General features: G+C 34.9%; 1 long non-coding RNA gene across 1 annotated transcript in view; it reads right to left on the reverse strand.

The window, feature by feature from the left end:
- LOC145293379 (uncharacterized) overlaps positions 1-23,695 on the reverse strand; it is a 32,283-nt gene extending 8,588 nt beyond the window's left edge. Inside the window, exon 1 of the long non-coding RNA XR_013869728.1 lies at positions 23,607-23,695. This is a non-coding gene — a long non-coding RNA (uncharacterized LOC145293379). The remainder of the gene's footprint in view (positions 1-23,606) is intronic.
- Between the last annotated feature and the right edge of the window lie 332 nt (positions 23,696-24,027).

A 24,027-nucleotide genomic window follows, 5' to 3' on the forward strand; every position in this document is an offset into this window, starting at 1 on the left:
GCATATGCAAATTAATGGCATACGTTCACCAATGAGCGATCTACAAAATTATGCTTGTCTTTTCTTTTCTACATTTTCTGCTGGCATTTTACAGGCTAAGCAAACACAAGGTCTTCTGCGAGAGTGATAATTTACATGAAGTGGGTTCTCCTTTGACATTAAATTTATATAGGAAAGTGATCCCTTTCTCCAATATATTAAATATTTAAAAAAAAATTTTAAATCCTTCTTTGCAGACAGTTTTTTTTAAAAGCCTGTTGAAACATAAAAGCCCACAAAAGTAGATTTTTACACTGCTAATACAAATTTACCAATATTTTTGTTCTGATAATTGGTAGTGGCGAATAAATGTAAACTTTATATTAAAAAAAGTGATCCCCATTCTAAAATGCAAAATACTGGATGAAACATCAAAGATCAAATGAATTTCTCTAATGACATAATTGGTAGACAATTTTTTTTTTTAAATATTAAAACAGTTAAATACCAAAAACGCAGTTTTTTTCATCAATTGTCTATAGGTACGGGCAAAATGAATGCCGATGCTCAAAATTTATAAACATTGTGACCCCTCCCTTTACTTAAAAAATCACCAAAAATCAGGAAATTAACCAATTTTAATGAACTTTTCAGTATTTATCAAATGATGATCGCAAAATATAATGAACCCATTGTTTTTATTTAAATCCTAGTGGAAATGTATTATTTTGTTTAAACAAAAAATACCTTTACTAAAATTATGGTTTTGTAAATAAAAACGCAAGAATTTATTTTTGCTTTTTTTATATAAATAAAGAATTGTAATTTGTAACAATAAAAATATAATTTTTACAGGAACATTACAAAAAAAGACCCTAAATTCCATATTAACAAATTCGATATAACTCAAAGAAAATGAATTTCTCGAACTACCGATATTATTATTGAATTAAGCATTGTTTATTTAATATTTTCACAAAAAAAATTATAATAGTAAAAATATTTCTACTTTTTTTTGATTACAGATTCTGAATAATTTTTATATACAAGATTTTAATAATTTCCTTGCTCGCAAGGATTTAAAACTTTCGGCGTAACATAATTTTTATATAATCCCGAACAATAATTAAAAAAAAATCATTTAAAAACAGGAACATAAAAAATAATTAAATTAAAAAATGATAAAAATTGATACAAAAGGTCAGATTAGTAATGTATGGATGCACGTCTGGTGTGGGGGGGGGGGGAATCTGACACCCCTATCTGACTTCATTTTGAAACAGCGTTTCGATTAGCTGAAATTGTCTGCTTCCGTATAATCGTGTTTACAAACTTTATCGGTTGCGTTTTGGCGAATGACATAATCTGGAAAAAAAAAACTATTTAGAGGGTGAAGTAGATTACCCAGTGATAGCGTAAGCTCCGAAAGGTTGCAAAGGATGCCCTATGCGACCCCCCCCCTCTACTGGGTCGAGTAACAAGTATTGTAGTACGGCGAGCAGCGAGTAACTAAGTTGTGCCAACCGTCCACTAGTAAGTCATTAACACTACTGGTACTAGTCAGAGACGCAATTCTTTTATAACAGAAGAATTGTGCCTCCCACTACTCCTCCAAGTCTATAAGAGACTCGTCCTCTCAACCACTCAGATTAGAATTCCGCCACGTAAGCAATCTTCTTTTTTTATTTCTTTTTTTTATTTTCTCACAATAATTACTTTATTTTTTAGGGCTAATTAAGCTTTATTTTGTATAAACAAGGTTTTGTTTTTTAATTATTTAATTCAATATTTTAGGTCTTTACTAATTATCCTTGAAATAGACCCAGAAAACTAATATTTATCTTTTAAAGGATTTTTACAATTAATTTATTTAACTTCAAAATTGAGCTGAATTGGTTAGCTCGCCGTGAAAACATTTTTCATAACTTTTCTTTTTTTTTTTCACGTGCACAAATATTTTTTTTTTCCTTAAGGAAATTAACTTTAGTCCTTAATCTTTCAAATACAATAAAAAAGTAGTTGGAAACCTACAAAAAAATTATGATAAATCAGCTTTCAAAATTAGGTCTATTTTTATCCGCCCATACCTAGTTGTCTACAATTCAATCAACTTCGAATGAAATTATTGTGTTTATGGTAAACATTATTTTCCAAGAAATCACATACGTTTTACTTCAATCAACACATTTTTAACAAAAATAAAAAGTCAGATTGTAAAGCATATTTTTATTATTTTTTATTTTTTAACTCGGAGATTTAAATTTTTTTGTTCACGTTTTTATAAAGCATGGCGGAATCAATATCAGTTATTGAATTGCAACAATAAACTTATTTGAATGTTGAATGTTTAAAATTATTTTAAAAGTTATTTAATGAAATTTTTTTTAAAGTGTAAAAAAAAAACTTTTTAAAAAACTTACCTTTTACTCCAGGAACAAAATAAAAAAGAAAAAGCCGGGATGAATTAGTTTTTTTTTTTTCTTCTTTTAAATCAAAACAGAAAATCAGTTTTGTTTGTAAATTGATACGATTTTTGTTTCATGTGTTCAATTCGTTTGGAAATAAAATATATGAAAATATAAAAGAATCAAAATAAAAAGATGAAAAACACGATTTAAACGTGAAATTATTTAAAGAGAAAATCAACTTCTAAAGAATAAAGAATTTCGGTCATCAGAAAACGGTGCAATCAGTAGTTCGTTCCTCGTGTAAAAATGTCCGTTCATTAATTCAATGTGTCGAATTAGTTTCCTATCAAGTTTAGATTTTATTTGTCAGTGCTTAAAGTTTGTTGGAATTTCTTTAGTAAATTTCTATTTTGTGTATCCAATTAAAAAAAAAAAGAAAAACAAATGAAAGACATGAAGATATAAAATTCGAGCTTAACTTTTTTAAAACTAAATAATAGAGACCAAATAATAATAAAAAGGGGTCTTCTTCGCTGTCGGGCCGAAATCAAAATGTAGTATCTGTTTTTCACTTCACTTTTTTGTTTCGATTAATGGAAGCGAAATCCTTTACAACTAATACATTTTATTATTTTTGTTACTAAACAGAATGCCCCTTTTGGGGGAACTGGTTTGTCGGAATTTTATCTTGCTTCCAGATAAATTTGACGCTAAAGTAACTAATCTGAAAAAAAAAAATGAAAGCATGGAATAAAAAGGGGGGAGTAAAGAATAAAATATAAAGGTCTTTCTTTGAAACGAAGAAGAGACTTTATTCACAATAAAATTAGTTGCAAATTTTTCTCTTTGCGGGCATTAAATTTAAAAAACGCCAAAGTAACATATGAAAAAAATAACATTGGTTCTCATAATGAAGATGTCGTATCCAAGAACGAATACAATAAGATTCAAAATAGTAGTGCCTAATCACACTCTCTTATGTAGTAAATTTTAGGAGCGTACTCAGAAATTGAAAGCCAGTCAGGCACGTGCCTTCTTATTTTTATTTTTCTCGTTTAAAGTCCTTTTAGAATTTTCTCTCCTTCATTTGCGTGCAAACCATAGACACGCAGATGGATTTCAGAAGTATGGCCGCGTCGCATATCTGGGTATTCTTGCGGGGTTTTCTTCTTTGTAGGAGGTTCCAAAATTCCTTGTCACATAAAATAAGGTATTTTCTTTTTAAATAATTACACTCCTTCAAAAATATGTGCAAAACCGTAGTCACGTAGATAGTTTTCAGAAGTATGTCTCGTCACATGCATGGGGTGTTCTTGCCGAGTTTTCTTCTTTGAAGGAGGCTCGTCAAAATTCCATTTTCAGCGCAGGGCAATGAAACAAACATCCAATCTCCACGTCAGTGGAATTTCAAAAGAGGGCGAATCTCGCGCTGGGCTCGTGACGTCATCACAGAGCTAGCATTTTCCTTTTCTCAAATTAAAGGGAGTTTTGTACAAACCCAAAATATACGAAACTAAAAATCATAAAGGATACGAAATACAGAAAATCATATATATATATATAAGAACCAGATAAAAAATAATAAATGTAAACAGGGGGATGCACCATTATTAGTACAAAAAAAATTCCAACAGGTTTTCTTCTACACTAACACCCGACCTTGTGTCCAACTCAGCCCCCGTGGTGAGGCAAGTAACCACCAACAAAAAAAATTCAAATAATCCACATATGAAAATCCAAAACTGAATATTTGACATCAAATCAAATAATCGAAACGAATTGCACAAACAGTGAAGTTAGCCAAAGAAAAAAAAAAAAATTTAACCAAGAAATTAAACTATAAACACATGATTACATTATGAAACTTGCAACTTATTTTTATGAAACACGATTCGATAATACTTATGATTCCAGACTTAAACCTGCTAATTAAGTTGTGTGAGGAAAGTGTAGTAACTGTTTCTGTGTGGTGTGATCATGCGAGATATGTTTTGCCTTATCATCATTCTGACAGGTAAAAGGTTTTATTTGTTATGAGTTGTTTTCCCCAATGTTGTATTTTTGTTTTGTGTGGATATGAAACTTCCCAATAGCACTCTCCCTGACGAAGCGCTTGCTCTGTATACTACTCCAGTAGTGTCCGCTATGTTACTTTTTAGTGTTGACGTTGGACCCGATGTATAGTTCTTTTGTGCTAATAAAAACCTTATTTAAAGGGTACACAGTATTTGTTTTACATACAACAATTTTATTAGCACAAAAAGGTAAAAAAAAGTAAAAGATTTTAAAAATGGATCGTGCCCTGAGGCATTCTTGATTGGATGTACACACTTATTCATCTAATGCTGAGCAAGAATTTAAGCATTGGCTTGCTACGTTCAAATATTTTTTAGCGGCACTACCCCAGGAAAATCTCAACAAGTTGTCGGTCCTGATGAATTTTATTCCACCGGATATTTTCGAATATGTCAGCGATTGCGGAAATTATGAAGAAGCCTGTCTCAAACTGGAGGAATTCTTTATCAAACCAAAAAATGAGATATATGCACGGCATCTACTTGCCACGAGGCGTCATCAACCGGGAGAAAGTCTGGACGAGCATCTTCGGACATTACGAGTCCTTAGCAACGACTGCAATTTTAGGGATGTCAGCGTGGCGATATACGCTAATGAATCGATTCGGGATGCCTTTTGCCCAAATTCAGTCCCATACCATTTGCCAGCATTTGTTGGAAAATAAAACGTCTGACCTGGACAGTATGTTTGACCATCCCCGAGCGCTGGACAATGCAACGAGGAATATGGCATCGTATTCACCAGCACGATACTGGGAACCAACTGCTGCAGCCCTCGGGAAAGAAGAGACATCAGACTTGGATTCTAATCAAATAAATCTAAGTGCTTCGAAATCAGAAATTAAATGTTGGAACTGTGGAAATTATAAACATCCAAAATAACAGAGTCCAGCGAAATCGAGTGTTTGTCATCGATGTAAACGGATCGGGCATTTTGCAAAATGCTGCAAATCAAATAATACTACTCAATCAACTTCTGCCTCGGTCCATCATCCAACCTTAGCCTCTATAAGTTCGAGTTCGACAGTTCCATCGTCCCTACAGAGATCCACCGCAGAAATCCACATGGACAGTGGTAGTTCTGACAGCTTTATTCATACCAAAGTAGCTGAGGATCTGGATTCTAAAATAACAGATTCAAACTTGAGAGTTTTGATGGCATCGTCTGACCTCCCATCAAAGGTGGTAGGTGCTTGTTTTCCTAACGTACTTTTTAACAAACGTATGTATCCCAACCAGAAACTGTCAGTTTTAAATAACCTTTGTTGTGATGTGAATCTCGGACTGGATTTTCAAAGTAAACATGAAAGCGTTACGGTGGGAGTTCAACTCCTATTGAGATTTGGGGACTCGCTGTGGCTTCGGTAGAACTGCCTGAACATTTTGCTAATATAAATAAGAACTGCAAACCGGTTGCCACCAAGTGTAGACGTTATAGCTCAAGTGATAGCAAGTTCATTGACTCAGAAGTTAAGCGCCTTTTAAAGGAGGGGATCATCGAAACCTCAAACTTTCCCTGGAGGGCACAAGTGGTCGTGGTTAAATCCGATAATCAGAAAAAGAGAATGGCCATTGATTATTCTGGAACTGTGAATAAGTACACAAGCCTTGATGCCTACTCCCTGCCCCGGCTGGATAACGTAGTGAATAAGGTTCCTCAGTATAATGTATTCAGCACAATCAACCTGAAAAATGTGTATCACCAGATCCCCATCAATGAGAATGACAAACCTTCACTGCTTTTGAAGCTAACTCTGGTTTGTGTCAGTTCACCCGAATACCCTTTGGGGTTACAAATGGAGTTTCTTGTTTTCAGCGAATTGTCGATGAAATTATTAGTTCTGAGGACTTACACGACACCTTTGGATACCTGGACAATATTTTCATCTGTGGAAAGGATCAGGAGCAACACGATGAGAATCTAGCAAAATTTATTAAAGTAACAGAAAAACGGAAAATTACGTACAATAAAGAAAAGTGTGTGTTATCTGTGAATGAACTGAGCTCCATGGGTTATATCATTGGACTCAACGGTCAAATTAAACCCGACCCTGAGAGGTTGAAGCCTTTAAAAGAACTCCTTTATCCAACTGACGCCAAATCACTCAAGCGAGCCCTGGGGTTTTTCTCGTATTATTCAAAGTGAATCCATAGATATTCTGATAAGATTCAGCCTCTTATTTACCCTTAATTAGGAAGCTCGAAATGCATTTGACAATCTACAGCTAGATATTGAATCAGCTGTAATAAAAACTATCGACGAGAATGCTCCCCTTGAGTTGGAGACTGATGCATCTGATTGTGCTCTTTCTGAAGTCCTCAACCAAAATGGTAGACCAGTTGTTTTTTTTCTCACGAATTCTACATGGCTCTGAACTAAACCATCCAGCTGTTGAAAAGGAAGCGGCTGCCATTATAGAAGCAGTTAGATATTGGCACCATTACCTCTAGGGGGACCGCTCCAAACTTATTAATGAACAGAAATCAGTAAAATTTGTTTACGACAAAATCACCATAGTCGAATAAAAAAGGATAAATTGCTCCATTGGAGATTGGAGCTTTCATGCTTCAATTTCGACATTATCTATAATAGTAGCAACACCCTCCTCAATTTGCATCGATCCTTGTGCCATCCTGGGATTACAAGGATGATGACCTCTCTTACTCTCTTTAGGATATTTGGCAGATGACAAAGGACTGTATTGTTTGTAGCAAGTGCAAACCAAGATTTTTCTGCCCTGTTGATGGGCATTTAATCAAATCAACTCAATCTTTCGAGAGTTTGAACCTCGATTTTAAAGGACCCCTACCTTCATCTACTCCAAATAAGTATATGTTGGTATTAGTTGATGAATACAGCCGCTTCTCATTTGTATACCCTTGCAAAGACACAAGTACCCAGGGTGTACTGCAATCTTGATCCCACTTGTTTTCTATATTTGGCATGCCCAGCCAAGTTCATTCAGATAACGGGAGTTGTTTCAAGAGTGCTGAGTACAAGAATTATATGCAGGGCAAAGGGATCTCCACGAGCTACAGCACTCCATATCACCCGCAGGGGAATGGTTAAGTGGAGCGAATGAATGGAACAGTGTGGAAAACTATTTCATTAGCATTGGAAAACAAAGGTGATCACTGGGAAAAGGTTTTAGTAAACTCCTTCCATTCCATTCGATCTTTAATATCCACATCCACAAATGAGACACCTCATGAGCGCCTGTTTAAACACCCAAGAAGATCAGTGTCTGGGACAGCGGTACCGTCTTGGATGACCGAGTCTGGTTTTGTTTTAATGCAGAGACACAACCGGTTAACTAAATATGAACCTCTGGTTGATAACATTGAATTTCTAGATGCTAACCCCCATTATGCCTTTGTTCGATCTAACGAGGGTAGGCAGATAACTGTATCTACACGTGACTTGGCCCCGTTGAAAGACTTCCAATTCACCAATCACTCACATGACTCGGAAAACTAGAATGATACACCAGCAGATCAGCAAGAGGAAAATTCACCTCCACCAGTAGAACCACCTGTTTTGCGACGGTCAGAACATAGTAGAAGACCGGCAGATAAGTTGAATTTTTGATTCTAGAGTTAGTGAATCTGGATTAAATTTATTTTGTGCATCAGAACTATTAAATTGCACTCCTTGTGTTGGCTGAATTAGTGAGTTTTAACATTACAAACCTGAAATATTAAACTACGTCCCTTGCATTGGTTGTGATAAACCCACCTTCATACACTAATACTTGAATAAACTTTCCATCCACAACAGGAACTTTCTAATTTAATGGAGGGGAGAATGTTGTATTGACGAAGCGCTAGCTCTGTAAACTACTCCAGTAGTGTCCGCCATGTTACTTTATAGTGTGTATGTTGGACGCGATGTATCGTTCTTTTGTGCTAATAAAAACCTTATTCAAAGGATATATAGTATTTGTTTTACTTACAACACCCAGGTATTACCTCCTAATTTGAGAGAAAAGCTAATTGCCAATGTTACATAAAAAGGGCTGCCCCTTTTCATGTAAGTAAAAAAAAGAGAATTAGTTAAATGAAAATGATATCAGATAAAACGAGAATCGAACCCTGTAGACAAGTTTTACGGAACAATAGGTTTTAAATTGAATGTCCAGTTAAATTGTTAATTCTTTTTAAATATTTTATAAATAAAATTTGGCTGGAAAATCTGCTCACATATTTAGAAAGAATGCATAATGAAAATATCGGTTAGAGAATTAACAAGTAGGTTTAATTCCTTTGTAAAACAACAAAAAGAATGGGAAATTTCCTGATCGTCAGAAATGGTTTCAAAATGTGCAAATCACGCATGTTTTAAACACGTGAGTTGTGGTCACGTTGACTAGATATACGTGTGACGTCATGGCAGAAATGATTTCTCAATATAGGAAAGACTTCGAAGTTAGAGAATAGAATCAGATTGAGATCAGAGACTCAGAGAAGCAGAGAGGATCAGACAGATTCTCAGTTAGAGTCAGGGCACCCTCTTTGAAGTGGGAGGCTCAGAAGGAACCATGTAACAACTTTGAATCCCTGAAGTACAGAATCCTTTCCGACCGGTCGAAGAATAAACTATCATCATGTTTTTTTTATAACTGCCGTCTTTCTGTGTTCATTTCAATGAGAAAAGGTAATGTGTTTAATCATTCCAGTATGTATCAATGTATACCACTTCATCCTCTCATCAAAGTATGTCTTATGAATATGAACTCTCTCCATATAAATGTCTTCAACATGTATCTACTGTCACTCTGTCTGCTCCCTAAATGAAGATTTAAAATATGTGTGTTGTCAACTACAAGGAACATTTAATAATATATGAACAGGCCGTCACGTAAATAATATGTACCCCCTCAAAAATAGATAACATAACACCAACAGCTGACGAGTTGTCACTTGATAATACAAACGTGCCTTCTTGACCATTTTTCTCAGATCAGAGTACCCCCCCCCCGCAAACTCTGGGGTAAATTAACTGCTTCAGTACTTGTGCACTACTAGGTGTTATATCACATATCTCTCCATATTTACATAAACAAAACAGAAATCAGCAGGAGTAGTGATGGTGACAAAGATGACGATCCTAATACGAACCCTGTTTGTCGACACAAACTAAATGATCATGTCAAATACAACCGAGAGCATAAAAATGTCTTTCTTTCTATGTCTACGCTAATGGCATAATTGACAAATCATTTCAGTAAAGAAAAACATAAGAGGAAACCATCCATAAAAAGAATCAAATTCAAAGTATGAACATCACAGAATGTTCTTCCAGCACGTACATCAACACAAATTTATTGCTGAATCATCCTTGATCAAACAGTGTCTATTGTAGAATAAGACGTTAATCTTAAGCAGGGCTGCTGATCAAGCCCATACTTGGATTCGAACTAGGGATGTACCGATTATCAAATTGGCCGATTACCGATTACTGACTAATCGGCCTTTAATAATCGACTGATTAACGATTAATCTGCCAATTAATAGATTTTATAGAGAGAAGTTTATTGAGAATATTTACAGAGACAGCATGTTACGTTTTTAAGTGTTCCCGCCCAGGGAAGGCTCTCACAACCGGTGACCGGTGATAATGTTCTTTCCATAAAAAGTTCCGACGGTGAATTGCTCATCTCGCCATAACACCTCCCCCTAAGACAATTTCTCCCAAGAGAATTTGGTTTAATATCGTTTGCTGTTTGGCTTGGGGCTCAGCCGGTTAACTTTTCTTTTCACCCTTGTACTTTTTCTCCTCAATATCGTTTGAGTGGGTGGAGTTAGTGGAGAAGCTGGAACTCTCAAATCTGGAGTAAGTTCTGTTAAGGGTTGGGGAATATTAAAAGAATCATACAAAACCTCCAGGGGCAGGTCATTTTCTTCTGCCTGTTTGTAGTCATCAGTGTGTCGAGGTCTTAGCTGATTTATATGCCTGCGACAGTCGAATTTATTACTTCTTACAGAATATAGCATGTGTCCTATTCTTTTCATGATAATCCCCTCTTCCCAAAATTTTTTCCACTCCAGTAATTCAGGAAGAATATTCTGTCGCCAGGTTTGTAAAACCTTGTTGGAAAATTTTCTTTTGTTGTTGTTACTCTGGTTGCACTTGGTAAAATTCTGTCAAATACAGATCTGATTTTCCATGCAAACATTAGTTCGGCTGGTGACGAACCGGTATCAGTGTTTGGGTTCGGAGTTATCCTGTACACCGATAAAAATTGTTCAAGACTCTTCTCATCAGTGTCCATGCCTTGGTTTTTCTTCAAGGCTCTTTTGAATGTATCGATGAACCTCTCTGCTAGGCCAGTTGACTTTCGGTGGTAGATTGCCGTTGTTAAATGTTCAATGGCTACAGCCTTGCAGAGTTCTTCAAATTCTTTGCTGGTAAATTGGGTGCCGTTGTCGCTGACAATAGTTTTAGGCACTCCAAAACGACTGAAGAGAACTCTTAGTGCATCTATTGCACTCATCGAAGTAGGGTGTTTGTATTTAAACACTTCTGGCCATTTTGTGAAACTGTCGACAACCACTAAGAAATAATGTCCATTTAAAGGACCTGCATAATCGATATGTAACTGAGTCCACGGTGTATCAGTCTTTGGCCACGGTTGTATTTGCACAGGTGGTGCCTTTGCTGCTAGCTGACACCCTTGACACTCTCTTACGAGTTTTTCAATGTCCTGGTCCATCCTAGGCCAATACGTATATCCATGCATTTAAGTTTTCATTCTCGACATGCCTGGATGACCACTATGAAATTTTTTAAAAATTCTTCTCTGAAGCGTAGTCGGTATGACGACTCTGTCTGCGTACATCAAGGTTTGAGCACAAATGGAAAATGGTAAAATTTTAGGGACTTTCTTTGATTTTCCATTTAGTTGCACCAACTTTTTCATTTTCACAATATAATCATCCTATTCTGTTGCCTTATTTATTTTGTCTAGAGTCACTGGTAACTCTCTGATTGTGTTGCACAGTAATCCGGAGAGTTATTTTTCCTCTGTCAATGCAGCTATTACTGTGTCTTCCAAAGGTTCAGCACACTTTTGGATTAGCCTGGACTGTCCATCTGCATGTCCGATATTTTTGGATGAAATGTACTCCATTTTAAAGTTATAATTTAGTAGAATTATGCTCCATCGTTGGAGTCTGTTCGCAGTGTGCGTATGTATCCCTTTTTTAGAGCCAAAAATAGTCAATAAGGGTTTGTGGTCGGTTTGCAAAGTAAACATCCTTTCATGAATAAATCTATGGAATTTTTTAATGGCATAAATAATCGCTAAGCTTTCTTTTTCAATTTGAGAATAGTTTCTTTTAGCCGGCAAAAGTGATCTGGATGCATGGGCTATTGGCTTTGTTGATCTATCTTCAAGTTTATGAAGAAGAACTGCTCCTACTCCGTAGTCACTTGCATCTGATGCAACAATCAATTCTTTCGGTGGATCAAAATGTGCTAGAGCTAAATCTGATAGCAGGCATTTCTTAATATCTTCAAACGCATTTTGGCATTCTTTTGACCAAATCCACTTTTGTTCTTTTTTTAACAAATCATTCAATGGTGCTCTCAACTTATGCATGTTTGGAATATAAATAGCATAATATTGTGCCTAAACCCCAAAAAGATTGTAACTGGGCAACATTATTGGGTGCTGACATCCTCTCGATTGCTTCTGTTCTCTGAGGATCTGGTCTTCTGCCTTTGCTGTCGATAATTTGACCAAGATATTTTATCTGTTTTAAATAGAATTCACATTTATCGACACTTAACTTGAAACCAAATTCCTCAATTCTTTGGAAAACTGCTCTTATGTTCCTGTACATTTTTACTTTTGACAAGGATGTCATCCAAATATGCGATTGCAACATCTAAATCAGCAAGCATCGTATCCATTATTTGCTGAAATAGTGCTGGGGCCACTTTTAATCCAAAAGGAAGTCTTTTTAGTCGGAAAAGTCCTAGATGGGTATTGATACACAAATACTTAGAATAGTCTTCACTGACTTTTACCTGAAGGTAGGCTTCCGATAAGTCGATTTTGGAAAAAATTCTACCTCCATTCAGCTTTGTAAAAATGTCTTCAGGAGATGGAAGTGGATAACTATGATCCATCAGACAGTCATTAAGACCTGTAGAAAAATCGGCACTTACCCGAATCTTCTTATTTTTCTTTTAACATACACAGTGGGGCTCGCCCACTCAGAATAGTCAACATTTTCGACTACACCATTCTTCTGTAGTCTTTTTAGTTCAATGTCAATATCTTCTTTTGAAGAAAAAGGCACATTTCTTTTTGGTCTAAAAACAGGTTTCACATTCTGTTTGAATTCAAAATATACTTCAGTTTTGGTGCATACTCCTAATCCCTCTAAAAACACTTTGGGGAATTCACTTTTTAACACTGCCAGAAAATGGTCATTTTGTTTGGAATTTTTCTTTTCCAACGCTTTTACATTATTGCAAAATGAATTTATGGGTAGCTCCCATAAATCAAACAAAACAATCCAATCAATTCCAAAAAGGCAAGAATTTATTCCTGGAACAACTGAAAGGTTTGAGGAAAAAGTTTTCGATCCAAGAGAAACACTGCAATTAAATTCTCCCATGAATTTTAATCGCTCTCCGGAAACACCTTTTGCAATTTTTTGTGTTTTTCTCAGTTTAGGACCACCAATTCTCTTCCAGGTCACTTCGTCGATAATTGATATGTCGCTACCTGTGTCTAAAAGTAGCTTCACTGAGTGACCATTTATTTGTGCGTGAACGAATTTCCGTTTCCCTCCTTGTTTTATTTCTTCTTTTGACAAGACCACATTTACTTTTGGCTTCTATTTCCGTCTTTTGTCTTGCTTAGTTCGGCAGTGGGATGCCCAGTGTCCCACTAGGCCACATTTGGTACAACGTTGGTCTTTATAAGGGCAGTTTTTTCTTAAGTGCGGACTCGCACAACTCCAACATTCAAAACTTTTCCCTTTGTCTTTTGGAAATGTCTTCTGTTTTACTACCTGGACTTGGGATGTGACTTTTCCCTCTATCCTCGTAGTGTCCCTTTTTACATTTACCAATTTTTGACATTCTTCTGTCACTTTTTGCAAGTTCATTTCCAGGTCTTGCTCCATGATTGATAATATCCTTGACCTTAAATCCTTGTCCTTCGGTGCTGTCAGTCCCTGGACAAATATGTAGCACTTAAACATGTCCACTGATAAATCCTTTAATTTAAACAGTTCACACTGGGCGTTGACTTTGCCCGCATATGTGACAATGTCATCAGTTTCGTCTTTTGACGTATTTAAACACCTATACCGTGTATGAAAAAGGCTATCTCTTTCACCGAATATAACACACAAAATTTTCACCGTTTCAGAAAAAGAGATCTCTTCCGGTTTTTTAGGCAATATCAAATTCGTGAATTTAGTATTTTCTTCTGTGCCCATTTTTTGGAGTAATAGTGTTATTTTTTCCTCATCCGACCACTTCTCGCATCATTTTGTAAATATCGTTTCAAACCTACGATAATAGGCTGGAAAAGTGTCACCTTTTTCTGGGTCATATTTAAATTCTGAAAGCGAGTTCACTATACTCTCAGCCAAAAAAAATCTGGATGCATCCTCCTTAGATTTTTCTGACAAAATCGTTTCACAAAATAAGTGATTATCTGTCGTTTGTTGTATTACAAGAGTTTCGAAACGTTCTTGTTGAATTAGCATTTGTTTTTGAAAATTCATTTGGGCTTTTTGTTGAGCGATTAAACTCTCAGTTAACGTTTTCGTCAACGTCGCTATTTGTTCCGATGTCATTTTCTTTTTAAATGTATCAATAGCAAGTTAACGTATACCACAGAGAAAAAAAAACAATATTGTTCAAAAACAAGATGCTTGTTTTCACAGAAAATTGTCAACACATAGGAAAGTTCTAAAAAAAAATCACCGTTAAAATAACACTCAACAAAATTTCAGGAGACTCTTTTTTCGTCTACTTCAGCAGACACACGTAAACTTCTTTTAAAAATTTTCTTTATTAAATCAACACAGATTCCTCAGTATTGTTCATTTGTTGTTTTTTTTATCGTATTATCCAAATACAAAAAACACGTCCGTTAATCATGAAGAAAGTCACAATTTACACACACACACACGTTATATAATATTGGGAGTTTAAAAAGAGAAAAACGGAGTTTAACTTGTCAATAATATAAAAATTATTTTTTACTTGCGTAAATTTGTGGCAGACACCAGTCTTTTGCTTTCTAAGAAGCCTTTTCTTCAATTAAAAGTGAACTTTGTGAACAACAATTTTCAGAATGTTCGCGGTTACCACATGTTTTTTTTTTTTTTAGATGAATTTACAGTTCGTGTCTCATCTTCATCGCCAGTTGATATATCCTGTGGTGGGTGGCCGTAATAAAAGGATATTCAAGAAAGGTATTCCACCGGGTAAATAAATGGATAAAGAGGTTCTGAAGTAATAAAGAAATAGAGAAGTTTATTGAGAATATTTACAGAGACAGCATGTTACGTTTTTAAGTTTTCCCGCCCAGGGAAGGCTCTCACAATCGGTGACCGGTGATAACGTTCTTTCGATAAAAAGTTCCGGCGGTGAATTGCTCATCTCGCCATAACAAAAATTTACCTGTAAAGTCCAAAGTGTAAAACCTTTTTTTAAAAAAACCATGTTGATTTTCTTTTTTAATGAACGTTCATGTTATGCTCACATCGTCAAGTAAATACCAGACGCTGACGGCAAATTTTTCTATTTCATTCAATGTTTTCTTTTTTTAGATATTTTAGAAAAAAATTTAGTTGATGAAGAAGTATTAAATATATCAATCAAAAACTCGTGTATTTCATTAAAAGAATTTTTTAAAAATCGATGAAGCGGATTTTTTGTTCTAGTTGATGAAGAAGTATTAAATATATCAATCAAAAACTCGTGTATTTCATTAAAAGAATTTTTTAAAAATCGATGAAGCGGATCTTTTGTTCTAGGGAAAAACTTATAAGTGAATGTGCGTTTCTTTTTTAACTACGGAGGATGAAAAATACTAATTTTGGTTAACACACGCAATAAAAAAGTGACATTATTTATGCCCTTGGACGACACCATACTTCATAAATTTCATTTTAGCAGCAGCAGCAGCAGCTATTTAACGCTTTGTGCAAAACACGTTACAAAAATACGATTTTCTAGGACCCTCGTTTTAAAAATCCTTTTATTTAAAAAATACATGGAATTTCAAATATAAATATTGATAAATTCTTAACAATGAAGAATGGAAGTACTCATTTAATAGTATTTTTAGGCAAGTGATTTTTTGGCATTTATATATATATACATATACTAGCTGTACCCTACCACACATTGCTGTGGCTCAAATTGGCGCAATGGAAAAAGTTCCAAAACGAGAAAAAGCATGTTTCTTATAGTTTTAATTTTCCATTTTGCATGGGTACACAGTTTTTGTTGTTCCATTTTCTTAGCTGATATAGAGATTTTCTGATTTGGTGATTCTTGAATACGTAACATAAATTGTCCATGTAAAAACACAGTCAGTGTGTAACTGTAAGACCCACGATTGTAAAGATTGTTCCCTGTCCTTTGTTGATGGTTATTGCAAATGCCAATAAAATTGGAAAGTGCAATTTCCTAAAGTGTAATGATGTATCCGGTGGAATCATAGGAATGCATGGAATGAAGATATATTCATCTGTGAAAGGTCCTGTTATGATTGTTGTTTCTATGATATTGCTTCTTAATTTTTTTTACTGCAAGCTATGTGCCATTGCAAAGCTTGGATATATTTCACAACATGATAATTAGTACGCCAAATTTCAGTTGCAATACATGCGGTGGCATCTCTGGCAAATATAGCTGTTGGATAATAAACCACTTTATCTGATTTCAAAACAGTGTCGATGGATTTGTATTTGACTACCTCACTTGGAATTTTACATTGAATAATAGCATTAAGTTCATGGGCGTCTTTGTATTGACCTGCAAGAATAGCTCATTCACTCAGTCAAGTGGAATTCTTATAATTTGAATATCTGTAAAAACCTTTTAAACTAACTCTTCTTTTGATGAAATAAAATTACAGAAATTACAGAAGTTAAAAGTCAAAGAATTTTGCCCTTAACTCTGATCAGCTGGCACTTTTTCGTACCCAATTTCCCACAAGTGATGAAATAATTTTTGTCCGGATCGGACAGTCTGCAACTGGACATGCATATTTTGAGTTAAGTTTAATGTCTTCACATAGAACAAAAAAGTAGCATATTTGAGGCAAGCATTTATTTCATCTGTTGGTGTTGATTGAAGAATAACAGGTAACATTTGTCTGAAATCTCCTGCAAGCAATATTACTCAATTCCCAAATGGTCTGACATTGCCAGGTAAATCTTGCAAGGATCGACCAAGAGTCTCAAGTGATTTTTTGTGTACTATTGTGCATTCATCCTAAACAATAAGTTTGCATTTCTGCAATATTTTTCCCGATATTGGATGTTTTGGAGATGTCGGACATGAGATTTTTTAAAAATGGAATGTTTTAAAGTAGAATAAATAATTCTACTTGGCAGCAAGGTCGCAGGTATTCCTCATGCAGCAAGGGCTAAGGCTATGTCATTTTGTTACCAAATGGCTGCCAAAATCAATTTAATTAGAAAGGTTTTATCAGTTACTTCTGGTGCTGTTCAAGGTAGCAGTAATTTCCAAATAACTTCTATTCTCACAGTCAGTAAATTAGGTGACTAAAATAGGATTTATCCATGTTTTGACAATGCCTTATTCACTGTAATTAATTTAGGAGACTAAAATAGGATGAGGGATTAGAGATGGACAAATAGAGAGGAAGATATATAGATAGAAAAGAGAAAGTGAGAGGAAAATAGAGAAAGAGAAGGAGATAGAGAGAGATAAAGCGATTGATAGATAGACAGAGAGTGGGGGAGAGTTAGAAACAGAGAGGGCGAGACAGAGGAAAGCAGAGAGATAGAGGGAGTTTGTTTTTTTTTACATGGAGTTTGCCACTTATCAAGGCCCAATGGCCACTCGGGGATAAGGGTTATTGTGTGTACCGTAATCAAAGGGATAGTGTAGCAATAGTATTGGAGAATTGGTAAGGTGTCATTACTTAGGGGGGCAGTTCATCAGGAATTTGTTTGTGTTGGACTTGAAGACATCAAGGTTGAAGTCGGGAGGGAAACAGGCAAGTGGAACAGAGTTCCACAGGCGTGCAGTTCTAAGAAAGAAGCTTTGTTCATGTAACCTACGTTTTGATTTAGGCACAGATAAGGAGTGGGGAAAATTATTGACGGTGGTTTAAGCTAGTCGGGTGTTTTTTGAAAAAGATTGGCGAGGATGGACTAGGAATGGAGCTCAGACGAGCACTTGCAAAAGAAATAACGATAGAAAATGGCAGGCTCACTACGTCTCTTCTGTGGGAGAGAGGTTTCAGGGTAGAGAAACGGGCATCCCCCACCAAGCCACGAAGTCTATTTTGTACTCTGTAAAGGCAGGATAGGCTATTTTTAGCAGCTCCCGCCCAGATGTGGCAGCAGTACTCCATCTTTGGACGTACCTGGCTCTTATATAGATAGAGAATTGCATCAGTAGTGAGATATCTTCTGGAGCGGTAGAAGGATCCCACCATTTTCCCAGCGACCTTGGCAACAGACTTGATGTATGTGTTCCATTTCAGATCAGGAGTAAAGGTCAAACCCAGAAACTTTTCAAAACATGGGGCCTCCCCTAGATGAGAGCCATCCATTTCAATTGATGCCAGATGGGGATCAGAGCGTTGATGATGTAGAGATAGGAGTTTGGTCTTAGATGCATTAAAGGTAACCAGCCACCTCTTTCCCCACTGTACCACGCGCTCAAGATCAGAGGAGAGAGAATCAGAGAGAACATCATCATTTATGGCCTTTGATGTGTTGCCATAGATGGTCGTGTCATCAGCATAGATGTCAATGAAAGATGCTAGTATGTGTTTTGGGAGATCATTCATGTAGATCAGGAAGAGAGTTGGGCCCAGTATGGACCCCTGAGGGACTCCAGCATTAATACTGTGGGCCTCTGATTTCTGCCCACCAACTACTACTCTTATGAGCCTATCTGAGAAAAATGATTTAATGATCGAGAAAACATTTCCAGTTATACCATAGCTGGAAATCTTGTGTAGTAGGCCTTTATGCCAAACCTTATCAAAGGCCTTTGATATGTCGAGAGCAATTGCCCTAGAAATGAAGCCTTTGTCGAGAGATTCACTAATCCTATGAGATATAACCGTTAGCACATCTGCTTTAGATCTAGCAGAATGGAAACCATATTGCGTGTCACTAAGAAAGTTATTTCTGCTGAGGTGGTTGACTACTTCTCTATTTATTGTGGATTCCAGCAACTTACTCATGACACACAGGAAACTTATTAGTCTGTACTGAGAGGGGGATGACTTATCACCTGAATTCTTAAATACAGGGCATACCGATGAGGTTTTCCAGGGTGTTGGAAAGCACTTCTCCTTAAGGCAATGCTTAAACAGTTTGGTAAATATGGGGGCAAGTTCTGGTTGTAATGTTTTTAACACTATAATTGGAATACTGTCGGGACCAGTTGCTTTACTGGAGTCAAGGTTCTTGATTAGCTTGGCGACCTCACGCGCGGACATTTGTATGTTGCATAGCGTATTGTCTTTTATAGGAGGGAATATGGGGAGTTGATGGCCTTCATTGCACAGGGTAGAATTTGCCGCAAAGTTTTTGGCATAGAGTTAGAGAGAGAAAGGGGCTTAAAGAGAGATGAAGAGGGTGATATATAGAGAAAGATAGATTGAGAGAGGGAAAGGGAGAGATGGATAGAGAGATATTAAGAGAGGAAGAGAGAGGGGGAGAGAAACAGAAGGGTTTTTCCTCGCTCAGTAGAGAAGAAATCTTTTGAGACTGAGGCCATTTTAATTTTTTGTTACTATCCAGAGTACCCCTTTTTAGGGGGGGGGGCTAGATTGTCCACACATTAGAAACCGACCGGGTTATCTGTACTTTCACCTAACAAATTAATAAAAGAAAAACATATTGTAAAATTTGAATTTAACATGAAAATACTATTTTAAAAAATAGCACGATAACATAAGTGCATAAGTGCCACTTAAGGTACTCTTTGGGCGTTGAGTTCCATGCCGACCAGCATAATTATTTAATGGTTGCTCCCTTAGCCCTCCCCCTAGTCAAGGCTAATGCATGCGCACATAACATTTTTTATTTACTGACGTTGGCTTAGTAACTAAACGATTTATTGATAATTTTGTAACTCTTAAATACATGCCGGAAGATTTAAATTGGTTCATTATTGTTGTAATGAAAAAAATTAAAAAAAGTTTCATTCAACACAAAACCAAAAACACATATTAATGATAAATGATTTATTATTTTATTCATTGAAATTTACTAATTTTTAAACAAAAATTTTTTAAAAAGTTAATAAAAAAATAGTTGCTTATGTGCGCATGTAAAAATGTTTGTAAAAGTGAGAAATTATTTTAATCATTTAAAAAACTTATTTGTTTTTTTTTGTTTTATGTTTAGATTAGGTCCACCTTATAATCACCCCCAACCTCCTCATCTTAAGAACAGCTTCCGGAATAAACACCACTTTTGGAGGGGGGGGCTATTTGAAAAATTTAACTGATATTTGTTGTCAGCATACCCACCCGAAAATACTATTTAAAAAAAAAAGGATGGGTTCAGTACATGTTGCGGAGAAGTAAATTTATTTATTAATAAAAGTCGTCATTTAAAAAAGAAAATTGTGGAGGTGGACCTAAATGTAAATATTTACCCAAAGAATTATCCCAAAGTTTATTACAAAAACAATTCAACAATTTGTTCATCCGTACATGTAAATTAAAAAATATTTGTAAAAGTGAGAATTACCAGTAAATGATTTAGTTTTTTTAAATTTATTTATTTATTTTTTTACATTAGGTCCACTTCCACAAATGTTAAGAACGGCTTTCAGAATAAACACCCTCAACCTCTTCATGTTAACAATGGATTTGAGAATAAACACCATTGGGGGGATATTTACGAAATTTAACTGATATTTGTTGTCAACATACCCATCCTCAAATAGTATTTAAAAAAAAAACGATAAAAGTCGTCATTTAAAAATAAATTTAAAATCAAATGTTTGTAAAAGTGAGAAATTATTAATAAATGTTTAGTAACATTTTTCGGTGCTAATGCAGAGAGTGATCTGCGCTATTTTTGAAATCGTATTTCCATGTTTAATTAAAGTTTTATGATATGTTTTTATTCAATTGTAAGGTTAAAGTACAGAATAGGTACAAAACACCCTCTCTTCCTCATGTTAAGAATGGCTTTTTAAATAATAACGTTATTATTTCAGCACGGATCACTTTCTGCATGAGTAAGTTTTTTTGTTTTCTTTTTTACTTACCTTGTAGAAGTTGAAACGGAAGTTACCAGAAATAAAACCGAACAAGTCTCGCAGAAACGACTTCGAAAAATATTTATATTTTATTTAATATTTTAATAATTCGCAAGGTAAATTTATTTTAATGACATAAAAACATGCCTCAACTCTAAAGATGGGTTGTCTGAAAATTTCAAATAAATTGGTAACATAGAAATATGCTTTTATTCACTTTTAACGAACCAAATTTACATTTTTATATACATATATATATATATATATATATATATAGATTTATAAGCAAATCGAAATATGTTGATTTTCTTTATATTGTTTTTAAGAAAACCGTTTTAAAGACACAAATATTGCATAATTTTCTATTAAACCTGTTTTTTTTAAATTTGGTTTTTGCTCCTTTAATTGAAAAAAAAAATTAGGGTTTGAATTATATTTTCAAGTAGTTATAAGCTTAAAAAATAGTAAGTTGAATTATTAAGGTTCTGATCATCATTTTTAATGGCCACTTTCTGATACCCCTATAGAACCTCTCCCAAACATACTGGCAATAATTTGGTTTCGTCCTTCCCTTCATTGTTTCCAATAAGGCGAATTGATTTACAAGGATTTGTATTAGAAGTTGGCCACTTATTAAAATTATTTAATTGTTGAATTATTTGCATTTTGGTTAAATTTGTTAGTTTGCTAGCGCTAAAAGCCCACACAAAAAAATTGAACGAAAGACAAAATTAAAAAGAATGGTACTCATGCAGAATTTAACCCCCCTCCCCGTGCCGGATTCCAATTAGTTTAGGGTTCGACCGGTAATCACCGGATTCAGCCGAGCATTGTTCAACTGTTGAAACACTAAATCAACATTTTATTTATTTTTTTTGCATAATTAATTAATGATGGGAATATTTTTTGTTTATTTTAACAGCTATTGACAAAAAAAATTTATACATTCTCTTGAAAAAAATCTAACTTTTCTCTACTTTCACCTAACGATTTACAGTGTTCATATAAAGCATTGATTTTTTTCTTTTTATAATAAAAGTTCTGTTTTCAAAAAGAAATGTTTACTGACAACTTTCTTTTTTAAAAAAAGTGAAAGTTTTCCTGAAAAACAATTTATGGTAAATAATTCACCTTTTCTTGGTGGAAAAAACAACTTTTATTGATAAAAAAAAAATTGAAAAATAAACAATACAAAATGCAATTTTTTATGAGGAATGTGTTCCAAAAATGGCCGAAAAATGAAGTTGTTGTTTTTTAAAACGAAATTACATTTATTAAAATCCATTATTTCTGAGTAACTTTTTTTCCAAAAAGATAAAACCCTGAATTTTATCATATTGAAAACAGAATAATGTAAAACTTTTTCTACTGTTTTTAATTAAATTTTAAATGTTAAATTTTCCCAAAAAGTTAACAATTGACATTTTTGTCTTGTACAAAAAACGTACATAAATATTTAAAAAAAAAAAAAGGTTTTTGAAATAATTAATTTATTTATTCGTTGTCTAAGTAAGATTTAGGGTGATTTTCTATGAGAATATACAAAAATATTATAATATAACTACCTGGATTTCAAATAATTCCATTTATTCATATAGGCAACCAGTTACTTCGCGTCGATCTAGACAATGTTTACGTTTGTACTTAATAAAAAGCAAACTATGGAAAACCAAACAGGCCAAAAAAAACTTATTTTTCAGTGACGAAAATTTCAATGTATTATTAACGCTGAGGCTGGCCAGTACCAGATGGGTGACCATTTGTATGAGTTTGGTTTTTAATGTGTATGTGTGTGGGGGGGCAGGCTCCCCAAAATGGGGGGGGGGCAATTTAAAGCAGAAGAAAAAAAAATTATTTCAGCGTGTTTGGTCCACCGTAGCCGAAAGGTGGCAAACGTTTTCAAACGGGATCGAAAAAAATGATGCTATTTTTAACACAAAGGGCACAATATTTATCGAATTTTTTTTGTATCGATTCTTCAAAGAATGCCCTGTTTAATAATGGTCATGCATTATTCGGCTCGCTAAAAAAAAAAAAATTGTTAATTTATTTATCAAATATTTTTAAATGGCTTTTTTCGTATAAATATTAAATTTTTTTTTGTTTTGTTTCACTTAACTTAAATTAATTATTTTACTTAACATATTCACCGAATTTCACACTTCAAAACTCAAAAGCGGGATAATTAAACACAATCGAAGTTCTGATATTCAGACGTCAAAATAAGGTATGCAAACAATTTTTTTTTATTTTAATCTATAATCCTGTCCCTTACAACAACACAATATGTTTTGTTCAGATTCAGATGATTGTTTTAAGCATATCTGGAACCGCCTCAAAACAGGGGGGGGGGTTGTAAGCAAAAAAAAAATATATATATAAATATCGTTTATGAAAAATAAGTACACTGTTATAAAGTTCATTCTTCTCTTAATAATCGCTGAAATTTTCGTATTGATTGGATAATTACCTGCTTTTTGGTAGATTTTTAAAAAGACGGTACGTCAAAAAGTACTTACCTGCCCCCCCCCCTCAGTTTTGGCGGTGCCTAAATAAGGCCAAAACCGTGGATAAAGAAAATAAACAAAGTTCGTAGTTAAAATAAAATAATATAAAAAAAATAACATTAAGGTATCAAAAAAGGTATTTAAGAAGCGGATAAATACTGTTTCTTACCGGAGGTAGCTAAAAAAGGCGAAGGATAATGAAAAATAACACACCAGGCCACGCGGCTACAGTAGAAAGGCAGCTTCTTAGAGGACAAAACACCGGTCAATCTGCCGGTGTCAAGTCAGGGGAAACTCTATAAGAAAAATGTCCGACCAAGGGAGATAACTGTTTAAGGGACAAAACTGAGAGACATACTCCTCGTCTTAGAACACGACCTTTCTGATAGGTTGTCACCACAAACCTGTGTGCATTGTGAGACCAATCCGACTGCTGCCGGGGAGTCATCCTCCTCGCCGTGCTTTATAGTAGGTCTCACATCGACGATCCATGGAGGTGACCCTGGATGAAGAGCAGTGTTGTTGTTGTGGTCTTCGCTGTCACACTCCTTGCATTTAACGTTAGCTCTGCAGAACCTGGATGTATGTGC

This window comes from Euprymna scolopes, chromosome 14 (genome assembly GCF_053919585.1).
Source record: "Euprymna scolopes isolate OS-2025 chromosome 14, ASM5391958v1, whole genome shotgun sequence".
Lineage (NCBI taxonomy): Eukaryota > Metazoa > Mollusca > Cephalopoda > Sepiida > Sepiolidae > Euprymna > Euprymna scolopes.